Source organism: Gossypium hirsutum, chromosome A06 (genome assembly GCF_007990345.1).
Source record: "Gossypium hirsutum isolate 1008001.06 chromosome A06, Gossypium_hirsutum_v2.1, whole genome shotgun sequence".
Taxonomy (NCBI): Eukaryota; Viridiplantae; Streptophyta; class Magnoliopsida; order Malvales; family Malvaceae; genus Gossypium; species Gossypium hirsutum.
In genome coordinates, this window is record NC_053429.1 from 26,933,183 (window position 1) to 26,958,377 (window position 25,195).

At 35.6% G+C, this 25,195-nt stretch overlaps 1 non-coding gene across 1 annotated transcript; it reads right to left on the reverse strand.

Moving 5' to 3' along the window:
- Nucleotides 1-20,210: 20,210 nt before the first annotated feature.
- On the reverse strand, nt 20,211-20,317 carry LOC121231503 (small nucleolar RNA R71). Its single transcript, XR_005929561.1, has one exon. It is a non-coding gene; the product is annotated as a small nucleolar RNA R71 (small nucleolar RNA).
- Nucleotides 20,318-25,195: the final 4,878 nt, after the last annotated feature.

Here is a 25,195-nt window from a genome sequence, read left to right on the forward strand (position 1 = left end):
GTCCTATGTTTTGATGTGATGATATAGTTAGCTTTGTTTGTTATGCATGTGTTCGAAAAGTTTTGAATTAAATGAAATTTTATGGCCCGGTTTTCGTCTATGTGTATTGTTAATTCTGGTAATGCCTCGTACTCTGTTCCAGCCTTGGATACGGGTAAGGGGTGTTACATGAGCAGTGACAATCACCTCAGCCTTTGAATTAGATGAGTTGTTTGACGTATAAGACATTTTCTGTATTCAGAATGAAGAACCAGAATCCATAAATAAATTAAAATCTGAAACAGAAGTATAAACCAACCTAAATAAGTTACGATGGTAATCTGTACACCTTAGATTAAAACTACAACAAATCATCTATCTTAAGAATGTAAGAAAAATATAATATTGTATATAGTATTAATATGTCAGTAACAATAATAATGTAATACAATGCAGTAGTAGTAACACAACGGAATACCTATAATCGGACAGAGTTGAAAATTGGAAGAAGAATTTTGTTGAGGTTTGTATGAACTGTTTTCTTAAGAGATATTTGACCTCTCCTTGGTGCTTTAAGTATCGTTGGATGTCTGTCTCCCAGGATACAACAAAAAATGATCACAGTAGTAGCACAACAACAGTGATCAATCGAACACAATCTTGCCTTTCTCTATTACCAGGAGGAATGAATTTAGAAGGAATTTTTTATATTGATGGTTTTTGGTGATGTGTTTTAGAAGTCTCCTAACTTGGTTTTATATAGAGCAGAGGAAATGAATGTAGAGATTTAAATCGATTCATGAAGAGTTTTGTTGAAAAGTTAATAGATATAAATGAACAGACACAATGAATGAAAAGATGCAATATTAAACCAAAAACAATGAATCTATTCTCCAAGAGATACAATTGTTCAAAAGATACAACTATTTATCAAGAGATAGAACTATTGTTTTATTTGAGCATAAATTTATCATTCATCATCAACAATTTTGAGCATATTATATAGAATATAGATCCATAAATTATTATTCAAACCTTCAATTTTATCAATAAAATAATATGTATCAAAGTTCCAAAATATCCACTATTTTCGAACACAAACAACTCATCTCAACGCTTGTTCAACAATGTGTTTGACACTCCTAAGAGCTTTCCAAGTAATAGAAGGATTTGAGGAACAATGTTCACCATTTAGATACTTGGATTTAAAAAGCTTTGCCCATGGGGATTTGTTTTTGTGAATAAGCGTCAACAAAAAGTTTCAAAAGTTGAGCTCGATTTTTGAGAAGCATTTTTCGAATACCAAGCTCACAATATCTTTTTGAAAAAGGTATTGTTTGCCAGTTTGCACGATGATGTTTGTTACAATCTTTAGTACCCCTATAGCAAGTTCCTATTAATTTTGTTAGTCCTCACAAGTATTGATAGGAAGCTGCCTATATTCCAGATAATAAGAGGGGATGAAGGATATGGTAGATTTTGTAAGAACAAGTCTACCAATAGGTGAAAGCATACTTGCTTTCCTACCAATAAGTTTGGCTTGGATTTTCTCAATAATGAAATGGTAGTTGGCTTTGCTAACTCCCTTATGATAAATGGGGAACCTAAGATGTTTTCCTAAATTAGTAGTTTCTTAAATACTAAGAGAGTTCAATATTTGCATCCTCTTATATAGGTGGATGTTGGGAGAAAAAAAGAATCATAAACATTTGAAGACTAACCTTTTGTCTTAATTTGAGGCAAAAAATTTTAAGAGTTCTTTGAAGAATAGCCACTTATTTTTTCGGCACGAGCAAAAAGAATGATATCATCAATAAAAAGGAAATACAAGAGATCCAAAGAATTCCTAGAGCGTTTAAAGGGCTCTAATTGTAACACCCCTAACCCGTAACCGTCACTGGAATAGGTTAAGAGGCATTACTGGACTTGTAACTCAATTCAGAATAATTATTTATCTAGGAACATCATATTTCAGTCAATGTCATTCATTCACATTCAACATGTACTTAAATCAAGCATACAAAGCTTAAAACATACATTCGGGACTAAATCGTAACATATTAAAAAATTCATAAACATAAAAAAATTTAACTTTTCATGTATCACACACCCATGTGAATAAGCCGTGTCCCTCACGCGGCTAGTAGACACACCTGTGCCTTAGACCGTGTGAAAATAGGACATACATACTGACTTGTGTTACACGGTCAAAGACATGCCTATGTGCCAGGTCGTGTGAAAACTGAAGAGTATACTAACTTGGGTCACACGGTTAACCACACGCCCATGTGTCTAGCCCGTGTGCCCTTCGAAATGGCCACACATGCCCATGTATCAGGCCGTGGCAAAACTGTAGGGTATACTGACTTATGCAACACGGCCAAGTCATACGCCCGTATGTGAGGCCGTGTGGAACATACTGACTTCAATTTCATTTCCACACCAGGGGACACATGACCGCGCAACATGACCATGTGTCACACACGGTTGAGACACACGCCCGTGTCCCTGCCCATGTGGACAAAAATAGGCTATTTGCAAAGCCATTTTGCCACCCTATAAACACAAACATTATTGACCACATTTATGCAACTCAATTGGCAACCCAAAATAACCATTTCAATACACATTATAAGCCATATCAAAACTTACTATTTACATATCCAAATACCAATTTCACCACATGCATAATCCATACATCTAACATCAATATATCAAGACTTCATTTGCATAATTTCATTCCATCATTCCTTGCTAAAACATACTATAATTAAACACTTCAATTCAACCCAAAACATATCATCAAAATAAGCCAAATCACATGGCTTAACTTATACACAAAAATATTCCAAAGTCATAATATCAAGTAACATAACAAATATCTTCCAAACTAGCCTATACATGCCATATTTACTTATATTCACAAGATCAAAAGTACCGATCAAAAATTGGATAGTGTGATGTGCAACTCCGACTTGTCCAAAATGAGAGAGCTAACGAACCACTATAAAACATAGAAAAAGAAACAGAGTAAGCTTTATAGCTTAGTAAGCCCGTATAATTCAGAAGCTTTATAGCTTAGTAAGCCCGTATAATTCAGAATTAAACTTACCATTTATACATAATCAAAGCAATACAAATATGCAACCAATTCAATTAACCAAGACCTAATCACAAGTACTCACTCAATGTTAGTAATTGTAAACATACATGAAATCATCCATTAATACAATGTTTATCACCATTCCAAATTCATATATCATGCATAACATTAATAACCTTTATAAACTGTAACTCTTCTGTATAACATTATTTAGGCCCATTGAACCTATTAGACTTCAAAGGATAGTCGAGTGAACAATGTCAGTAATCCGTCAATTCATCACCATACATGCTCTTTTGAGTCATGGTTAGTAAGCTCCTCCTGAGCTGATGAACAATAAGCTCTATTGAGCTGAAACAGTAAGCTCTATTGAGCTGAAACAGTAAGCTCTATTGAGCTGAATAGTAAGCTCATACAAGCTGGAACGATCAGCTCCAATGAGCTAAAAATAGTAAGCTCTTTCGAGCTGAATCAATAAACTCCAATAAGCTAAAACAGTAAGCTCTTACGAGCTGAATCGGTAAGCTCCAATGAGCTGTGGTGAGTTCGCAACAAATACAGGAGCTTGACCAAAACGGTAGTCCTAGTAACATGTCACCTGTATCCAATGAATTCAAATAGTTCAAACGGGCTCAGTAACACATACAATATAATAATGAAACATTCATACTTCAAATATCACTATTATTCACATTCTATCCAATAATCACAAGTAAATAAAAGTTTGATTCTAATTATACGAACTTACCTCGTAACCTCGGATAAAACTATCGACTATTCGTCCACTTTTTGTTTTCCCGGGTCTAAACTCAATCTCGGCTTATCTTGATCTATATAATATCAAATTAACTCATTTAAAATTTCATTCAATTCAATTTAGCCTAAAACATTCATTTTGGCTAAATTACAACTTTACCCCTAGAATTTTGACTACTTTGCAATTTAGTCCTTTTTACACAAAATGGCAAATTTATGCAACTTACCTTTAACCCATGTATAGCCGAATTTCACATAACCTCATAACAACCCATATTTTCATTTTATTCACATTTTGAACCCAACATTTCTATCTTTCACAATTTAATCCCTACTTCTCATTTTTGTCAAAAATCACTTTATAAAACTTGTATATCTATTAAAAACCATCAATAGTCTAACAAGAAACTTAAAAATACCAAAGTATTCAACAATTAAATATCTCAAAATATTTATACATTTCAAAATCTAAGGTAGGGGCTAGCTAGATTTAGTTGCAACGAACTCAAAAACGTAGAAATCATTAAAAACCGAGTCAAAATGGACTTACAATTTGATCCTACAATGGTCGAATGTTTTCAAGCTCTCCCAAACTGTATTTTCTCTTTTACAATTGGTTGAATGAAGAAGAGGACACCAAATTAAGTTTTTGTTTTATTTATTTTAACATTAATTACCTATTTACCATTTTAACCTTTAAAACATTTAATAATTTCAAAAATACCAAGCCAACCACTTCCACTATGTAATTAAAGGACTAATTATGATGCAAGTACTCCCATATTTCAAGTTCATAGGCATATAGTGCTTTTATCAAGTAGACCCCAAATTTTACACTTTACGCGATTTAGTCCATTTTACCGAATTAAGCATTTAAACGGTAAAATTTCTTTACCAAACTTTCACATAATTAATCTATCATGCTATAAGCCTTATTAAAATAATAAAATAAATATATTAACTTCAGATTTGTGGTCCCGAAACCACTACTTCGATTTCACCTAAAAACGGGCTGTTACATTAATCCTTCATGAGACAAGCATTCTGTATTGAAAAGACTAAGATATTCCATGCAAAGGATGAAATTGTAAGAAGAAAAATTGATACTTTTGACTAATACCATATAAGGGTTTGGAACTATTAACCTTACCTCCATTAATGATAACCAACATTTCCAATGAGGTAATACAACTCATTATAAGATCAATCCATTGCTTTGGAAAGTTAAAGAACAAAAAGACTTTCTTAATAAAGTATTATTCAAAATGATCAAAGGCCTTTTCAAGGTCAATCTTGATGGCAAAGTAACCTTGTTTCTTTTCTTTTTCATCAAGCAATAGATTGTCTCTTATACAATAATGGCATTGTCAAAAGCTTGTCTGCCTGAAATAAAGATTGCTTAAAGAGGGAAAATAAGATTCACAAGCAAGGGCCAAAACCTAGAATCAAGAATCTTTGCAACCACTTTGTAAGAAGTGTTACAAAGACTACTAGGTTGAAATTGATTAATGGTAGCTGGGAAAGGGCATTTCGAAAAATAAGAGATGAGTGTACCATTTTATTCCTTTAGCATGGTATGAATGTCTACTATTTCTATAATGGTTTTGCGAAAGTTTGTTTTAAGAGTATCCCAACATTTTTGGAAGAAAATGAGGTGAAGATGATTAGGGCTCGGATCTTTCATAGGTTTAAAGGACCCTATTGACTTACAAATTTCATCATCAAAATAGGAAGGAAAAGAGCGTTGATCTCAACTTGAGATAACTTGGGCCAAACCAAATGATAAGGAAGAGGTGAAAACTCACTAACAACTTTTTCAAAAGAAAAGAATATTAATAAAATGGTTGTTAATGAGGTTGGCAATAGAATTTGGGTCAATGACCAAATTTCCTATGTGATCAAAGAGACTAAAAATTCAATTATTACTTCTGTGAAGCAAAGTAGCAGTATGGAAGAATCTGATATTACGTTCTCCCTCGATGAGCTAATTACCTTTATATTTCATTACCTAGAGTGTTTATGCTTGGTTAAGAATGACTTGATACTTAAAGTATGGTACTTCTAAAGCTCAATAAGAAAACTGCAAAGTTGTTTTTCTAAGTCTTTTTAAATGCCAAAGAGCCTAGCCATGATTTTTCTCTTACAAGAAAAAATATTTCCAAAAATTTTCTTAATTTAAAGAGAGAGATCAATCGAGATTCTTGAGAGTTTAGAATGAAGGTCAGCATACTAGATATACAACTACTGTGAACAATATAAAAAAAGTCATTATATTGAAACCACATAGGTAGGAAGCAAAAAAGGCATATCACCAAGTTTTGGAAGATTAGACAAAAAAGTAAGCTATATCAAATAGTGGTTAAAATGAGTTCAGGCTAGATGTTTGGAAATTAGCATCATGGTAGATGGACTTCCAAAAGGAATTAGCAACAGCAATGTCTATACGCTATTGTCTAAGATGTTCTATATCCCTAGGATTCAACCTAGTAAATTTTGGTCTTGAGAATCCTAAGTTGGTGAGATGAAAAATACTAAGATAATGGTGGAAAACCCTTTGTTTAGCAAAATTTGTATAAAGATTACCTTTTTTATCTAAGACAGAGACGACTTTATTAATGTCTCCAACAAATAACTAAGGAAGACTATGTTTTGAGGTAATAGCCGTAAAGTTATCCCATAAAATGACATAGTCATAAAGACATGAACTAGAATATATAGTAGAAAATAACCAAGCTTTCTTTAAGGAAAGTACCATCACAATAGTGTGGATTTCTTATTACTTGTCGCAAATGTTGTCAATAATGATTCTTTTAAAATTCCATATCATCCAAATACAACCCTTACACTTAAGGTAGTACTATCCTTACAAGAATTGTACGGGATTTTTTCAATGATATGTCAAGCATTGTAACAACCTATACCTGATTGGATTGTCAGGTCCAAGCTATAAGGTGTCACATTCGTTGTCGGAGCTACTACAATCAAAATAATTACAATTCATATCATTAGGCTTCAAATTATGATTATTATAAGCAAATAATATGATAAGAATCATTCATGAGTCTTATACGAGCTTACAAAAGCTTCAAAACTAACCCAAGATTGAATTAAGACTAAATTGCATAGAATTCAAAGTACAAGATTGTCGTTATGACATGAGGGAGCTCCTCGTCTCGCCGTGGCATTATACGCCATTTATCACCGCGATGTGATACGTTTAATGTCGTGACGTCGCATGCTATTTTTCCAGCTTGCATAAACCTGAAATATTCAAACAATTATCACACAACATTCACACCTAATGAACAACTATTATATGGAGCATTCCAACACCAACTTAAACACATCACAACTTTAAACATATTAAATCATTACCCTATCATTCATAACCAAAATAACTAATGCAATTTCATTCAAACTTATACATATATATCTATAATAAACTAATCCTTAACATTTCAACCATTCATATCAATTTAGAACATATTTGAACAAAGGACTTACAAACATAATATGATCACTTGGCCAAATTTTCACATTAACATGCCAACTTCAAAAGATACATGATTTTAGATGCAAACCAAACTTGACTCAACTTAGGTACATGTAAAATAAATAGTGAAATAAGTAACAAACATCGTTGAGTTTAGGATTGCTGAGTGGATGTTGAAGTTGATGCTCATGATCTCAAATCAAACCAAACCTGTGCACATAAAATAAACTACACGCTGAGCAAAACACTCAGTGGTAAATCTAATTAATAAGCTTATACAAATGCATATAATTAATAATTAACTTAATCTCAAATCCGTTTGTACCAAATGTTTACCATATCATATATTCATGCTTATACCAATCATAAAGACTATTCTTACCATACTACCATTTCTACTTAACACGTTTAAGTTCATTACATAATTAACTCATTACTTACACATCTAGGCATTAACATTTATACTATTAAGGTTACCATTTCTCATATGATCAAATTTATACATGGCTTTTTGCTAATTTCTAGTATGAGGACATCCTTGTTCACATCCAGCCCCTTTAGAGTTCGTTTTCAATTAATTTTGCATTTACCATTCATATTGAATATCATTATTCATATCATCAAAGTAATTCATTCATTTATAACCTTATTAACCAATACAAACTCAAAATAGATACACAGATTCACCACCCCGAGTTGCCCAACAAAGATGGTCTTCTCACTGAATGATCTGTCTCCTCGAATTGCCCAGCAATGATGACTCTATTAAACAATATACCACCTTGGATCACCCTAAAACAATGATATTCTATCAATAATTTGACTTTATGGCATGCCAACTATATTTGACTCAATCCGAAAAATTGATAGGGTATTCAACTTTCGATTCACTTTATACAGTTCAAATAATTCTTTAACAAATTTGATTAATCACCAATTCATCATTACAATATATAATACGACATGTTTCAATTCAAGTTCATTCTAGTTTCAATTATCAATTAGATCAAGGAATTACAATTCTATTCAATTTAGTCCTTATCCCGATAATCTGTCACCGTATCCCGTCTTCGCCGTTGTATTAGGCTTATGGAGTATTACCATAGAAACCGGAACATTTATCTTATAAGAGAAACAATTATGAAATTTGATTAATAACATTCAATAGCACAATTTCATTATAGTAAACATACGCTTACAGGCTCTAAATCAAGTCTACGGGGCCCTAAAAATAGTTTGGAAACAATCTGGGATCAAATCGAAACATTTCAAAAAATTCAGACAAAACTTGAAAATTTTTGAGATAGGGGTCACATGGCCGTGTGACATACCCCAAACCGTGTGAACATTTAAACTCTGGACACACGGTCTTGTCCAAACCCATGTGTCCACCCATGTGGGTATTCAAAATAGGACCACACGGCTGTGTTGTAGAGAGTGTGCCAAACTGTGTACACATTTGATGTTGGGTCACACGATCGTATCTTAGGTCGTGTGATAGATCGTGTTACATACGGACTTGAGACACACAGCAGTGTTGTAGGCTGTGTACTAGACCACGTGAAACCTACACTAAAAACAATAATGACACACGATTGTGTGACAGCCTATGTCCCAAGCCATGTGCTTCTCAAAATGACTTTAAAACAAGCCAAAGCATTGACCTTTTCTTTCATAACAAACCATACCATTCCAATCATTTTCACATGACCAAAACATTTTAAAACATACCAAAACCACACGAAAATCAACCAACTTAGGTGCCTAACCAATATACCTATAATTAACACCACAATTTAACATATCAACTTGACTTAATTTGACATTTCAAGTTCATTCCTTAAGCATACTTCACATATTCCAAATAACCATTTCAAAGCATCCCATTCAACCATATATTACCCTCTTTCATATGAAATAACCTAAATGTCGCATACCATATATTTTCACTTTCATTTGCAATTCATCAACTAAGGTCATTAAGACACATATAAGCTTGGCATAAACTCAAAAACAAACCAAGTTATCAAATCAACATTCAAGCCCTATTATATGCCAAAACACACATATCACTTAATCTAAATGTCTTTCCAATGTACCCTCATTGGTACCATAAGTTAACATCCAAATCAACTCAAACTAAATGCCATAGATTCATACTTTAAACCTACATATATACATTTACAAGCCAACATCAAGGCATATAGGAAAATAAACTTAAATCATATCACATTGTCAAATAGCATAAATAAACTCTTATTACATGCCATTTATAACCGTTAACCAAAACAACCAAAACTACCAGTATGACTAATGGATAGTGTGATGGTTCTCTGATGAGATTCCAGCTAATCGAGCTTCCAATGATCTACAAGGAGAGGAAAACAAATATGTAAGCAACTAATGCTTAGTAAGTTCGTATAAAGGGAGCTTAACTTACTGAACAATTTAAATTAAACAACCAAGCATAATTTCCTTATGTCATAAGTCAACTTTCCTTTCCTATACACACCACCTCATAAGGTTAGTTAGTGAAACATTTCATATATAATTTCAGTCAAAACATGGTATAAAACATATCTAACATTTCACTTTCAAAATTCACCATTCATACATATTTACTAAACTATCTTTTCCTTTCAATTACATATTTCATCATAATCTATATCATTACTCAAAAATCATAATTCATTTCATGTAATCACATACCCTTTAAAGCTTTATATACACGTTGAACCAAACGAAACAACCTTGAATATTTGAAAATACTTATATAACCATTTAATTCTTTAAACACACCACAAACATAACTAGATAACATATTTTTAGACTTCTGAATCATATAATTATACCAAGGCATTAATATTTATTATCAAACTATACTAATCAATACTTTCATCTCATATATTCCAATGTAAACAATGGCTCCAACCAAAGCAATCCATGCTTCCATTAATATACAACTATACACAAACATATTATTGCACATAAATCCAACTCAAGAGTACTTTAACATTTGAACATAAAATTTCATGGCCCGTTGAACTATGGTAAATTGACTCGAATACTCGGGTTTCCTACAAAACATACCAGAGAGCATCGAAATGTTAGTAGAGGCACCAAAGTGAAAATACAGAGGCACCAAATGTAACACCCCTAACTCGTTTCCATCGCTGAATAGGGTTATGGAGCATTACCAAACTTATTACATAAACGAAGATACATCTCTCATACAATTATCAATTTCAAATACAAGTCATACATAATCAATCACATTGTCCCTAGTACGAGCCTAGTAGGCTCAAATCATGCATTAGGAGTGGTTCAGGACTAAACCGATAACTCAGGAAAATTTTGAAAATTCTAGAAAATATTTCAAAATACGGGGGACACACACTTGTGTGGCCCGGCCATGTGTCTCACACAGCCAAAGACAAGCCCATGCCACAGGCAGTGTCAACACTTGAAATGGGATCAGACGACCGTGTCCCAGCCCGTGTCTGACCCCGTGTAACTCTCTCACTTGGGTCACACGATTAACACACATCCGTGTGACTATCTCGTATGCCCTTAGAAATGGCCACACACGCCTGTGTGCTAGGCCGTGTGTTAGGTCGTGCCAAACCTGTAGGGTATACTGACTTATGCCATACGACCAAGTCACACGCTCGCGTGCTGAGCCATATGGAGCATACTTACTTGACTTTTAATTAAACACTAGGGGACACACGACCGTGTCACCTGACTGTGTGTCACACACAGCTGAGACACACGCCTGTGTCTCTGCCTGTGTGGACAAAAATAGGCTATTTTTCAAGTCATCTTTCTCACCCAAACTTTCATTCACCTACACAAACCAAATGGCATATAACATGGCATAAATAGGCATTCCAACCAATCTCAATCTGATCTAATTCATGCTATTTCCATACCAAGAACTATATGACTCATCACATCATATTCTGCCAATTCAAATCATACCAAATTCATATACACAAATCACTTAACTAATTAACTTCACATATGCACTTCCTTATCCAAAATCACATGCATACCAAATCTCCAAATTTCAACCATATGGTACTCAAATTACCATTTCACAACAAACATCATATAGCCATTACCAACTATAAAACAAAAGGTCATTTACACTTATATATATAATCATCAAACATGCCAAAATAAGCCAATTTATATGGCTATATACATAACCAACATTTATCATTTACAAGGCAAGTCAAATGGCAAAATCCATTACCAAACTATAAACCAAATTAACCACAATTCTTATACATGCCATAAAACCAAATACATTAGTTCAAAAGTACCAAAATGATATCTTGATAGTGTGATGAGATCTCCGACGACTCCCAAATCTGAGCAAGCTTCGATAACACTATAAAACACGGAGAAATAAACAGAGTAAGCTATAAAGCTTAGTAAGTTCGTATAGTAATAAACTCAACTTACCATTCATACACAATTTAAGCTATTAAACATATCGTAATATAACTCATATTGATCCACAAACCTATCACATATTCATTCACAATATTAGATATGAATTTCACAAGTCTCTTCTATTTAATGCTTGTATGGTTCATGTACATACCTGTACCAACTCGTATCAATCTCATACTCATCCATATCCTTGATTTACCCATTGAACCATTTGGAATATTATCAGATACTCTTGAGATATCAACGGGTCTGCTCACACAAGCTGACGGTCAAGACATAGCTATACGATGCTGCTCACACAAGCTGACGAGAATTTGCAACACATGCCAAATAACTCAGCCACCAGTAGGACGTACGGACCAGCATCTAAATGCATAACCCCTAATGACATGTCATTCATATCCTAATATATTCCTAAGCTTCAACTAGGATTTCACATTTTCTGAATCATTGTCGAACATATCCGTAAGGTTGTATTTGTAACAGCCCAATTTAGACCCTAATCGGAATGGTGGTTTAGGGACCACGAATTCGAGTCAAAAAATATTTAAAAAATTATTTTTTGTGTTTAATTTGTGTGGATTTATATTCATGAAATTTTCGTGATTTAATTTTTTCGTTTGAGTGTCTAATTAAATAAACAGACTTAATCGTGTAAAATGCAAAATTGGTATACTAATTGTTGAAGTGTATAATTACTTTGTTCTTTAAATATGGAGTGTTTATAATGCATATATAGCTTTTAATCTTTGCATGGACATATTCGACCATTAGTAAGTGAATTATTAATAATTAAACTAAGGGTATAAAGGTAAATTATGTAAAATAAGCTTATAATAAAACATAAAATTTAAAATAAACTTTTATATTAATGTGTTCTTGTCAAAAATAAAAGAAGAAAGAAAAGAATAAGAAGCTAGGTATTCGGCAATTGTTGATTCAAATTTAAGGTTAGTTTGGTTTCGATTTTTGATAATTTTTACGTTTTTAAGATTGTTGCTTCAAATATTATCTGTCCGATACTTGAATTTTTTATTTTGATGAATATTTTGAGTTAGGTCATTGATGAGAGCTTGTGATTTTTGTTGTTTGCTGATGAAATATGAAAGATATGTTTTAGATTAACATGTTTTATATTGGAGTTTTTGATGATTTTGAGTAATTAGGACTAAAATGTGAAATAAATGAAATATATGGACTAGTATGACTATAAGGAAGATTCAGCCTAGCTATATTGTTGTGAGATTTTTCATATTTTGTGTTTTGTACAATAGGGACTAAATTCTGGAAAATGTGAAATATTAGGGGTAAAAGTGTAATTTTCCCATTTGTGTGTTTTTGGATGAATTTGCTTGAATATTTGATTTAATAGGTTTAATTTATATTAATTTAGATCAAGAAAAGAGAAAATCATATTTAGATCGGGGGAAAACTAAAGTTGTCGACTAGCCGATCCGTACCGATTTTCATCGTCCGAGGTAAGCTTATAAGCAAATAGACGTGTTTAATTGTAATTAAATACTAGATATATATGTTGTTATGAAATGTATGGATTTATATTTGTTATGGCCAAATATGAAAAGGCTTGACTACTACATTTTTGAATTCGTTTCGACCGAGATACGACGTTCGAAAGCCCCGTATGAACCTTAGGAATAGTTAGGATACATATGTCATGACATAGGATTCCGATTTATGTGTGCGAGTAAGACCATGGAATCGATATATGACTCCGATATATGTGTGCGAGTAAGACCCTGTCTGGGACGTTGCATCGATATGTGATTACATGTAAAACCACGTCTGGGACGTTGGCATTGTACAATATGTGTGAATATTTGAGTGTCCTATCTGATTCCAAATGGTTCAACGGACAACAATAAGTGTGATCAAATGTGTAAAATGAGCTAAATGACCAGGTATGAATTAGCTTGTTATTTATTGAATTAAGGTAAGTGAGTAATTTGATTATTTCTTACAAATTGCATTCGATACAAATGAAATAAATATGTGATTATAATATGTATGTTCAACCAAATAGCAATAAATGTACATGATATTATATTATGATTCTTGATTTTGTGTATTTGAGCATATGTATATTTAGTTACTTGATGATATTTTGATTATGAAAGTTGAATAACATTTGGTAAATTTGATCACTTAAACATCGGCCAATGTGGAAAGTGGAGTATGAAATGTATTATATATGTAATTTTCTAGTTTGAGATTAAGGAATGATGAGTTTAATATATTTTGGTTAGCTTAAATGAACTGATTATATAATTTGAATCGTTTATTTGCTTAAGACTTACTAAGGTATAAAAGCTTACTGATACGTGATATTCGTGACAGGTTTTAAATATTTATAATGAATTATTCTTGAAACTAACTATTATCATGAAGAAGGCAAGTGTACATATCGAACAGTAGTATAGCTTTAGCAAGACCGGATTGTCGAACCCAAAGGAACTAAAAGTACTAGTAATGACTATTTTTTTATTATCTAGCCTAAGAATAATGGGGTTTGTTTTAACTAACTAATTAACTAAACTAAGAATTCGCAGAAAATAGAATTGGGAAATTACTTTTGGAAAAACGATTGAATTAAGACAATACCTAAGGAAGAATCCACCTAGACTTCACTTATTATTTGACTCTGAATCGGACGATTTATTCATTTGACTTGATCCGTAAAAATCCCTAAGTTATATTATTATCCCTCTCGAGACTAACAACGTCTAACCCTAGGTTGATGATAAACTGTAATTTATACATATTTTTACCCCATGCTTAACACATTTTATGGATGATTTTTCCTTAGAATTGGTGAATTCAATGCTCCTAATGCCTTAATTTCATGCTTTATACTTAGGTGAGCATAGGAGAGAGAAAGGAACGAGAAATAGACTAAAAATGGAGAAAATGGGCCAACGTACGAAATCAACACGGCCTAGACTTCCTCACACGGGCAGACCACACGGTCGTGTCAGTTTGGCAGAATCGAAGCACAACTCATACGGGCATGTCCCTGCTGAGCCTAAGTTGAGTCCAATTCGGAAAAGGCTAATTTCAAGGTTTCTTAGGCATTCCAAAGCCTATAAATACACCCTAGAGGAAGAGAAAAAGGACACACAGAGAGAAGGAGGCAGGGAACTACTCAAGGGAAGCCGATTGATCTATCTCAGAAGCCGGATTTACCATCAAGACTGAAGATCTCCCCTCAATTTCCCTCCAGGAGTTTGGGTTTTCTTTAAGTTTTGTATTCATTATTCTTCTGAGATGTTTTCCTTTTTAGTTATGAACTAAATCCCCTAAATACCTAAAGGGAATGAAACCTAAGACGAATCTTGTTATTATTTTCTGAATTGTATGATAAATATTTAACTTGTTCTTAATTATGTGTTCTTAATTCTTGTTTTGATATCCCAGGATACTGATTCAAGATAAGCTCTTATTTAGAGGAGGAATAGACCCTGTCTAAGAGTACAATTGTCATAATTAAGCGGAGTTGATTGCGCGCCTAGAGATAGGGTGAAGATTTTTTTGGTTTAGGGTGAAACCTAATAAGGGGATCCATAGATCGAGTTAATGCAACCCTAGGGTGTTAATTAGAGAAAAGTCTCAATTATTCAATCTAGGGATTAGACGTTATTAGTCTTGAATAGGGATAATGTAACACCCCAAATTTGGGCCTAGAAGTATTGGGCCTTGAGTGGGGGTCCGTAGGAGGTTGTATATAGGTATTTAATTGTGCAATAAAATGAAACAATTAAATGTTTGCTTTAGTGGTTAATGGCTTTGAGAAGTGTTGGAGAAATCTTGGGTTCAAACTTGGGCTTTAGCAAAAAATTTGGTATTAAGTGAAAAAAACCTGGATGCTTGGATGAGGGCCTTTTAAATTATTGTGTTAAATAAATGACACAAGGAAGCTTGTAGTCTAGTGGTTGTGGCGTCATTAAGGTTGTATGGGAGCCTGGGTTCAAGCCTTGGCTCTTGCAATTTATTCTGTTTTTTTTAAGGGAACCTGGACTTTGGCCTTTAGACCTTGTAATTAATTGGGGATAAAATATGACACAAAAAGAGCCTGTGGTGAAGTGGCAAGGTGGCGTCATAGAGTTGGCAAGGAGGTCCAGGGTTCGAAACTCATGGCAATCAAAGAGCATTTATTTTGCTAACAGGGGGCGGCAAGAGTTGGTGTTGAATTTAAACTCTGATGTTGGAAGGATCCCACATTGGGAAGCTAACATAAGAGTGGATGCGAAGCTGGCTTTAAATAGAGAAAACCATGAGGAGAGTAAAGGTACCTTTTCTTGGCTGATCTCTTTCGCTGTATGGCGTGCTCGTTTGGGTTGGGCGTCGGCTAAGAGTGCTCGGAGCGTGGATTAACTCCAGTCTCCTATCAGGTGTGTATTTTCTTGCTACTCTAGCTGTAGGATGGCTACTTCGGGCCGCGATGGGCTGAAAAGGGTCATGTGGGCCTAATGGGCCTACGGGCCCAATTGGATAAGTTGTTTGATTGTGTAGTAAATATTAGACTAGGCTAGGTGAATCTCATATCTGTGGCTAGATTTGGGCTAAAAGGGCCACACGAGCGTGTGGGCCCATTTGGGCCGAGAATAGGCTTTAGGCCCATTCGTATTGTTATCCCTGTTTAGAATACTTTAGTTTACCAAATTACTGAAATGCCCTCAAATTGTAAAATTACCAAAGTACCCTCGATTTATAGAATTACCGTTTTACCCTCAATTTATAGAATTATCGTTTTACCCTCGATTTATAGAATTACTATTTTACCCTTGATTTACAGAATTACTATTTTACCCTCGATTTACAAAATTACTAAAATACCCTTGGTTTACAAAATTACCAAAATACCCTCGATCAGTAAAATTACCAAAATACCCTAGTCTGTAAAATTACTAAAATACCCTTGGTTTGTAAAATTACCAAAATACCCTCAATTTGTAAAATTACGAAAATACCCCTAGTTTGTAAATTTACCAAAATGCCACTGGTTTGTGAAATTACCGAAATACCCTCAATTTGTAAAATTACCAAAATACCCCTAATTTACAAAGTTACAGAAATACCCTTGACTTTCTAAAAATTATGGAAATACCATTGGTTTACAAAATTACTGAAATACCCTTGGTTTGTAGATTTACCAAAACACACTTGTAGGATGAAATGACTAAAATACCCCTATTAGGTAAAAAGACCGTAAAGCCCCTGTAGGGTAAAGTGACCGTAAAGCCCCTGTAGGGTAAAGTGACCGTAAAGCCCCTGTAGGGTAAAGTGACCGTAATACCCCTGTATGGTAAAATGATGAATATGCCCTTATGTTCCGTATGACTGATGTGCTTAGGATTTACATATATTGATATTGGATTAGTTAAGTTTGAGTGACAGGTGGTGGTTACCGTAGGCGATTGATTTTGGAAACGTTTCAACTTCAACCCGTAACAGGTGTGTACTAACCCTCGTAATAGCTTAGATTAATATTTGCTGAAAAGCCAAAATGCTAAAATACCAGTATTTCGGGAACTTGTAATGTTGCGTTTGGGTATAGATACGATAAATACGATAAGATCGGTGTTTGGATCGATGGAACAGGTAAGAACTCAATTTTGTGCACGATGGTAAGTTGGGCCTCAATGGGCTAAAATTGGGCCCAATGGGCTTTCAAACCCATTTGGGTAGAATTGATAGAAAATGGAATTTGGAAAAGTTGCACGTTAACACGGTTAGTATTGTTGTAAATTTTGGGTTAAGTAGGCTAAATCAGCATTCGTAGGGCCCATTAGGGGTTTTGGGCCCAAAAGCCCGAATTTGATAAAGTGGGTTAAAGATCATTGTTTAAACACTGAGAAATATTGATAATTGTAATGAACATGGAAAACCCTGATATTTGGTAAAATTACGAAAATACCCTTATAATGTGAAAAATGACTGTTTTGCCCTTGTGGGCAAGTGACTGACTTGGACTGTGTGGTTGACGGATTTGATTGTGAATATATGTTGGTGATATGAATGACTTGAATGTGATTCTTTAATTCAAATATGGGCATGACATTCTGCATACATGACATGTTGCATTGGTTGGGTTTTTATATGGATGGAGGAAGTGCAAAAGGGCTTATGCCTCAGTTTACCGAAAAGGGCTTATGCCCCAGTTTATTGAAAAGGGCTTTGCCCCAGTTTACCGAAAAGGGCTTTGCTCCAGTTATTAAAGAGGCTAGGCCTCCAGATATATGATAAAGCAACTATGCTGCCAGTGGTGCGTTGGTTGGGTGGGTTGAGTTATTCCCCACATGGTGTGTTGGTTGGTACGGGTAGAGAGTAGCGGATGGTGGGTTGAGTAGTCTCCCCAAATGGGCTTGCATACATTCATTGGTATTTCATGTGATATTGAAATGGGCTTGCATACATCCATTGACATTACATGTGATATTGAAATGGGCCTAAGGGCCATACCGTTTACAGTAAAGGCTTCGGCCCAATGATATGATTTATGAAAAAGGCTTCGGCCCAGTGATATGATTTATGAAAAGGCTTTGGCCCAGTAACCGTTAAACGAAAGGCTTCGGCCCAGTATATGTCAAGACTAAATAGGGCTTTGGCCCAGATTGTACTGATACTTTGTTTTCACTGTTTATTTGTTATTGGGATTACACACTGAGTTTTCGTAAACTCATCTCGTTTCTAACTGTGCAAGTAATCCCTAAGCTTAGATGGTTTGGAGCTGCGAGGGACTCGGAGATGGCCACACTACTGTTTCTGTTTCTTCTAATTGCAATAAGTAGCCGATTTATTTCTTTATAAATTTTATCTTATTAATATTATTGTTTGGTTTTGGGTTGTAATAAGGCCATTTTAATTATTTTTCTGGGATTATTTTATTTTTAATAACTTTAATCTGTTTGTTAATAAATGGGCTAGACTTAGGACGTGTTTTCAAAATGATAATTGTTTTCAAAATAACACCACGCCACGATTATCCGATTTATCAAAGATTTCAACTTAAATAAATTACAACTCGATTTAACCAAGTGTGGCAATGGTTGTGGGCATGTCTAGGATTGGATCCATTAGAAGAGCTTGGTACTTAAGCAGCCTTCATGGCTCACCTCCTCTGTTACGGATTCCTACCTGGTGCCCAGCTCCCATTCACTTTGTTAGCTTAAAAAAAGTCGGTTTTTAAAGTACTAAAATGAAACATGGGTTTTAAACTTCAATGTGGCACATCAGATTCGGCCATAATGTCTGGGCCGGGTTTGGGGTGTTACAGATAATAACATAACTTAGGGATCTCTACGGAGCAAGTTAAATGAATAAATCATTCGATTCAGAGTCAGAATAACAGGTGAAGTCTAGGTGAATTCTTCCTTAGGTATTGTATTAATTCAATCGTTTTTCCAAAAGTAATTCCCCAATTCTATTTTCTATTAATTCTTAGTTTAGATAATTAGTTAGTTAAAACAAAATCCCCTTATTCTTAGGCTAGATAATAAAAAGATAGTCATTACTAGTACTTTTAGTTCCTTTGGGTTCGACAATCCGGTCTTGCTAAAACTATACTACTGCTCGATAGGTACACTTGCCTACATCATGATAATAGTTAGTTTCAAGAACGATTAATTATAAATATATAAAACTTACCTGTCACAAAAATCGGGATCAAGTTTTTGGTGTCATTGCCGGGGAACTAATATATCAGGAACGCTCAATTTTTATTACTTTAGCCATTTATTTTTCTTGCAACTTAATTTTATTTTATTTTTATTATTATTTATTAATTTACTTTTTCTTTCTCATGGCAGGTTTTTATAGTTTATGACTAGAAGAAACCTATCAGGACCATTACTTTTTGACGAAGAAATTGACCGCAATGTTCGCAGAAACCAAAGAGAAATAAGGCGAAGCTTAAGATACATAGAGAACGAGCAAGAGGACGATACTCAAACCCCAACCGAGAAGATGGTTGAAAAACAAGACAATTAGCTACCTCCTGCGATACCCGTTGAACTAGCAAATTAAAATCCTGCGCCTCGTACTATGTATGATTATGCTAAACCTACTTTAACAGGAACTGAGTCAAGTATAGTTAGGCTTGCTATTGCTGCAAATAATTTTGAACTAAAACCTAACACTATTCAAATGATACAACAATTTGTTTAGTTTGATGGTTTAAAGGATGAGGATCCAAACACTCACTTGGCAAATTCCCAAGAATTCTGGGATACATTTAAAATTAATGGCGTTTCTGACGATGCCATTCATCTTCGGTTATTCCCTTTTTCATTGAGGAACAAAGCTAAACAGTGGTTAAACTCGTTACCACGAGGGTCAATTACTACTTGGGAACAAATGACTGAAAAATTTTTATTAAAATATTTTCCACCGGCTAAAACAGCCAAATTAAGTAATGATATCTCTTCGTTTGTGCAGATGGACTTAGAAACTCTTTACGATGCATGGGAGAGATACAAGGACCTATTGCAAAGGTGTCCTCACCATGGATTACCTCTATGGTTGCAAATTCAAACATTTTACAATGGTGTGAACCCCTTGACAAGGCAAATGATTGATGCAACAGTCGGGGGAACCATCAACAACAAAACACCTGAAGAGGCTTATGAATTTATTGAAGAGATGTCACTGAATAACTATCAATAGCAAGTCATGAGGACTAAGCCAACTAAAACAGTAGGCGTTTATAACGTCGATTCGGTTACTATGCTGTCAAACTAGGTACATCCAGTAATGAGGTGCGAGACGATTGGAGGAGGAGCATGCACAGAGTATCAACCCTTCAACCCTAGCATCGAGGAGGAACAAGTCCAATATATGGGTAACTATAACTCTAGATCCCAAAATAACCCATATAGTAACACTTATAATGCAGGTTGGAGGAACCATCCCAATTTCTCGTGGGGCGGTCAAGGAAATCAAAGACCACAACATCCTCCGGGTTTTCAATAACCACCCTATCAATAGGAAAAGAAACTGAACCTTGAAGAGATGCTGTCTAAATTTATCTCGGTGTCAAAAACTCGTTTCCAGAACACCGAGACAACACTTAAAAATCAACAAGCGTCAATCCAAGGGCTCGAAACTCAGATAGGCCAGCTTTCCAAACTAATCTCCGAAAAACTACAAGGTAGCTTGCCAAGTAATATTGAACCTAACCCAAGGGAATAACTCAACACATTTAATGTTCAGGATGAAGAAGGATTCGTTGAGCCTGAGCCATAATCGAGGCAAGAAACTGTGGTAAGTAGAGATCAAAGTGAGGTAGGTCATAATAAAAACAAATCAGTGAATGTCGATTATAAACCTCGTGTGCCATACCCTAACGCGACAAGGAAAGATCGCTCAGATGAACAATTTGGTAAATTCCTTAAACTCTTAAAAAAATTATATATTAACTTACTGTTTATTAAAGCTCCATCACAGATGCCAAACGTAATGAAATTTTTAAAGGAGCTTTTAGCAAATAAGAGGAAGTTGGACGAGGCGTCGCATGTGGAGCTAAACGCAGTTTGCTCAGCTATTCTATAGAATAAACTACCCAACAAACTAAAAGATCCAGGGAGTTTTACGATTCCTTACTTAATTGGTAGTTTAGATGTTAATAATGTATTAGTTGATCTAGGGTTTAGTATTAACGTCATGTCCTACAAAATGTTCAAACAATTAGGTCTTGGGAAACCCAAATAGACTAGGATGAGCATTCAATTAGCAGATAAAACTATAAGATTTCCTAGGGGTATTATTGAAGATGTGCTAGTTAAAATCAATAAATTTATATTTCCCGTTAACTTCATTGTTCTAGACATAGAGGAGGATATCAACACTCCTTTGATTTTAGGACAACCCTTTTTAGCAACTGTTAAAACAATTATTGATGTTGGCATAGGTGAGCTCACACTCCGTGTGGGAGACGAAATAATCACCCTTCAAGCTCGTAATTCTGGCAACACATCAGAAATTAAAGGTGATCGTCTAAACCATTCTACTAAAACAAACAATATGGTGTAGCTTACTTTGCAGGAAATGAGTCTGAAGGAAGTACATGAGCCATTCTCAAGCAATCGTAGAGAACCTATTCATGAAGATCGAAGGATACAAATCTAGGAGCTAGAGGAATGGCAGACACATAAACTGAGAACACACGGTAAACCAAACCTAGGCTAGAACAAGCTCAATACCTTCCCAAATCAACTTAAGGTTGGAGATAAAGTATTATTAGATGTTGCAGATCCTCACATTTCCACTACCAAACCGAATGAAGAAATCCCTCCCTCTTACGGTACTTAGCATTTTCCCACTCAGTACAGTCGTGGTAAGTCATCCCAAGTTTAACACTTTTAAGGTAAACAACACCCGTCTAAAACCTTATTTTGATGAGAATGATAGCAGGAATGAGGAGTATAAAATCCTCGAACCACCATGACCATTCAATGGAGAGGTAAGTCAAGCTTAAACTATAAATAAGTGCTTCTCGAGAGGCAACCTGAGCACTAATTGTATTAACTTCTTTCAATTTTAGTATTTAACACCTAACTTACTAAAGAGATCTTGAGTACAGGTTTTCCACACAGACACGACCAAGCACACGGGCATGCTTAGGATTGTGTGGAAACAGGGCAAATATTTTCCCCAACATGGGCTACGACAAGTCGCCACAGCTGTGCGACATGGCCGTGGGAAAACCTGCTAAAATAGCACGGGCGTGCGACACGCCCGTGCCTTGAACCCGTGGCTGAACCTGTCATATTAACACGGGCGTGTGACACGCCTGTGTCTATCACCCATGGTCGAACCTGTTAAATTAACACGGACGTGGGCCTATATACACAGGCATGGGAGAAGCGAACAAGGCCAGGCACGGTCGTTCGACACGGCCGTGTGCACCCACACGTCCAGGGAACACAGGCGTGGACTAAATGTTAGACGCGCCCAAATTCAAAATTCGCGAATATCACGGGCTAAAATTTAGGAACTCGGGTGTGTTACCTGGCCGTGTGCCCCAAAATCTATAAATAGGCTGCACTATTCATTGTCTTCTTCGCCCAAGAACCCTAACCCTAGCCACTGTAAGTCCACACACCCTCCCTACCACGCCCGTGCGCCGCCTCCAACTCCATTTTTGACGTTCATTCTCCCCTTTCTAGCATTTGTTTACTCTTTTCCTTTTAATTGCATTTATTTTTCATGTTAAGTTATCATAGTACTATGCATTTTTTATGTTCTTTTCATCTCTTTATCACTCATATTTCATATCTAGAGTAGTTATTATCTTTTCATGCTCAAATTCTTACTCATTACATGATTTCTCTACTCCATTTGATTAGTTAGAAGTGAATAGTCATGGTTAGGATAGTTGAAATATTCATGCCTCTTATTTTGACATTTTTGTTCATTCATATAGTATGTTGCATTCCATTCTTTGCCTTTTTTTTTACTTATATGTTAATGCCACAAAAGTATGCCATTGAACTTATTGTTTTAGTTAAACTTAGCAGTTGTGGCTGAACATATTTATGGATTTTTCCCTCCTCGAATTTAGTCGCATTTACCTTGTCTACTCATCAAGACGAATTGATGTTTCCAATTGTAGGTACCATGTCATCTTCACGTGGTAAAAAGGCTGTTGTCCCTACTTCAAAGAAAAGGAAAGGAGTGTCATCTTCCTCGGCTCTTACCGTAGAAATTCGCCACCCTTTCTTGTAATTCCCCATCGGGCCCGAAGAAGAACTTTTCCAAATACTCCGGGTCCGACCTTTAATTGTGGGCCAGTGCATCGACTGTGCTGTAGTAGGACAAATTCAGTTGGCTGATGTGATTCGGGCCCTCCTAACCATAAACCCTTGGGAGCTTTTCTTTGGGATCATCGAGCCAACATATCTTGAGCTCACGATGGAACTATGCTCAACGTTTCATCTTCAGACCATAATGACGAACTACGATGATCCCAGCATAGTGTAATTTCGCCTAGGCGGATTAGTCCGCCAGCTAAGCGTCCCAGAATTTGGTACTGCAATGGGCTTATATACAGAGGAGTTCAAGGAGGAGAATGACTTACATGTACTCAACCGCCACATCCATCGTTCTCCTTCACGGTGCTGGGACGCACTAGTACCAGGTGCAGCCACCTATAATCTTAGTCGCTCTAAGGCATCAGTTCTCCCTCCATTTCTGAGGTACCTTCACGCCATTTTGGCTTACACGATTACAGGAAGGCGAGAGAGCACTAGCGTCGTTAACACTCACGACGCCTACTTTCTATGGTGTATGTCGCACGGGCACGTCATCGATCTTGCTTATTTCGTTGCCCTCGCCATTCAGCACTAGATGGAGAGACATAGGAAGGGGGTCATTTCCATTGGCCCCTATGTTACTCGGTTGGCTCGACACTTCGGGCTCCTCCGCACCGCGGCCCAAGAATCATCTTTAACCCTCATTGGCCAGATGTCTTCACAAGGTATCTCGAGCATACTAAGCATGAGGATGATTGAAAAGTGCCGAGGAACCTACCCTCTTCAATATCGTCTTGCCCAATCTACTGAGGAGGAGGCCCCCGAGGACATTACTGATGATGTCCCCCCATAGCATGAGGACCTACCGTCTTAGTCACCACCACCCTCTCGTCCAGTTCATGCGGCGGCTTCATATGCTGACATTTCTGAGCGCCTCACTCGATTCGAGCAGTAATGTTTTCAACGATTTGACAACATTGATGCTACTCTACAGCAGATCTATCAGCACCTCCACATCTCATCGCCACCCCCACCTCGCGAACCATCTAGCGATGAAGATGTTTAAAAACTTTCATTTATTATTTTATGTTTTTACTTTTATTTTATTTTAAGACTACTTTTTATTTTTCTTTCATCTTATTTTTATTAGGATTTATAATTTTTATTTAACAATTTTGAATTCCGGCTATTTCCTACCGAGTAATCATTCTTCCTTATATATTTTCTAAAAGAGTTCCTGATGCTATCACAGTTATAAAAAGCTCCAAAGCTCATCATCATATAGGAACTCAAAACTCTACCGGGAAAGGTTATCTATGACTGCCATGTCCTGCTTGACCACGACCATAGCCACCACTAGATATAATATTCTTTTGGCGCAAGACTTATGGACTAATAAATCTCTACCACCGCCGGAGTATCCTCCTCCACTCTCATGCTGATTATTCTCCGCAACTCTAGTTCAAGGAAATTCATTCATCACTCAGGAAGTTTCACTTCTCTCCCTATCTTATTTAGACATTCTTTTCTATATATCTATCTTTGTACATTGAGGGCAATGTACATCTTAAGTGTGGAGGGGTATTCATTTCATTATCAGAAAAATCTCTGAATGACTTCCTTGTTCTCTTGAAAAGC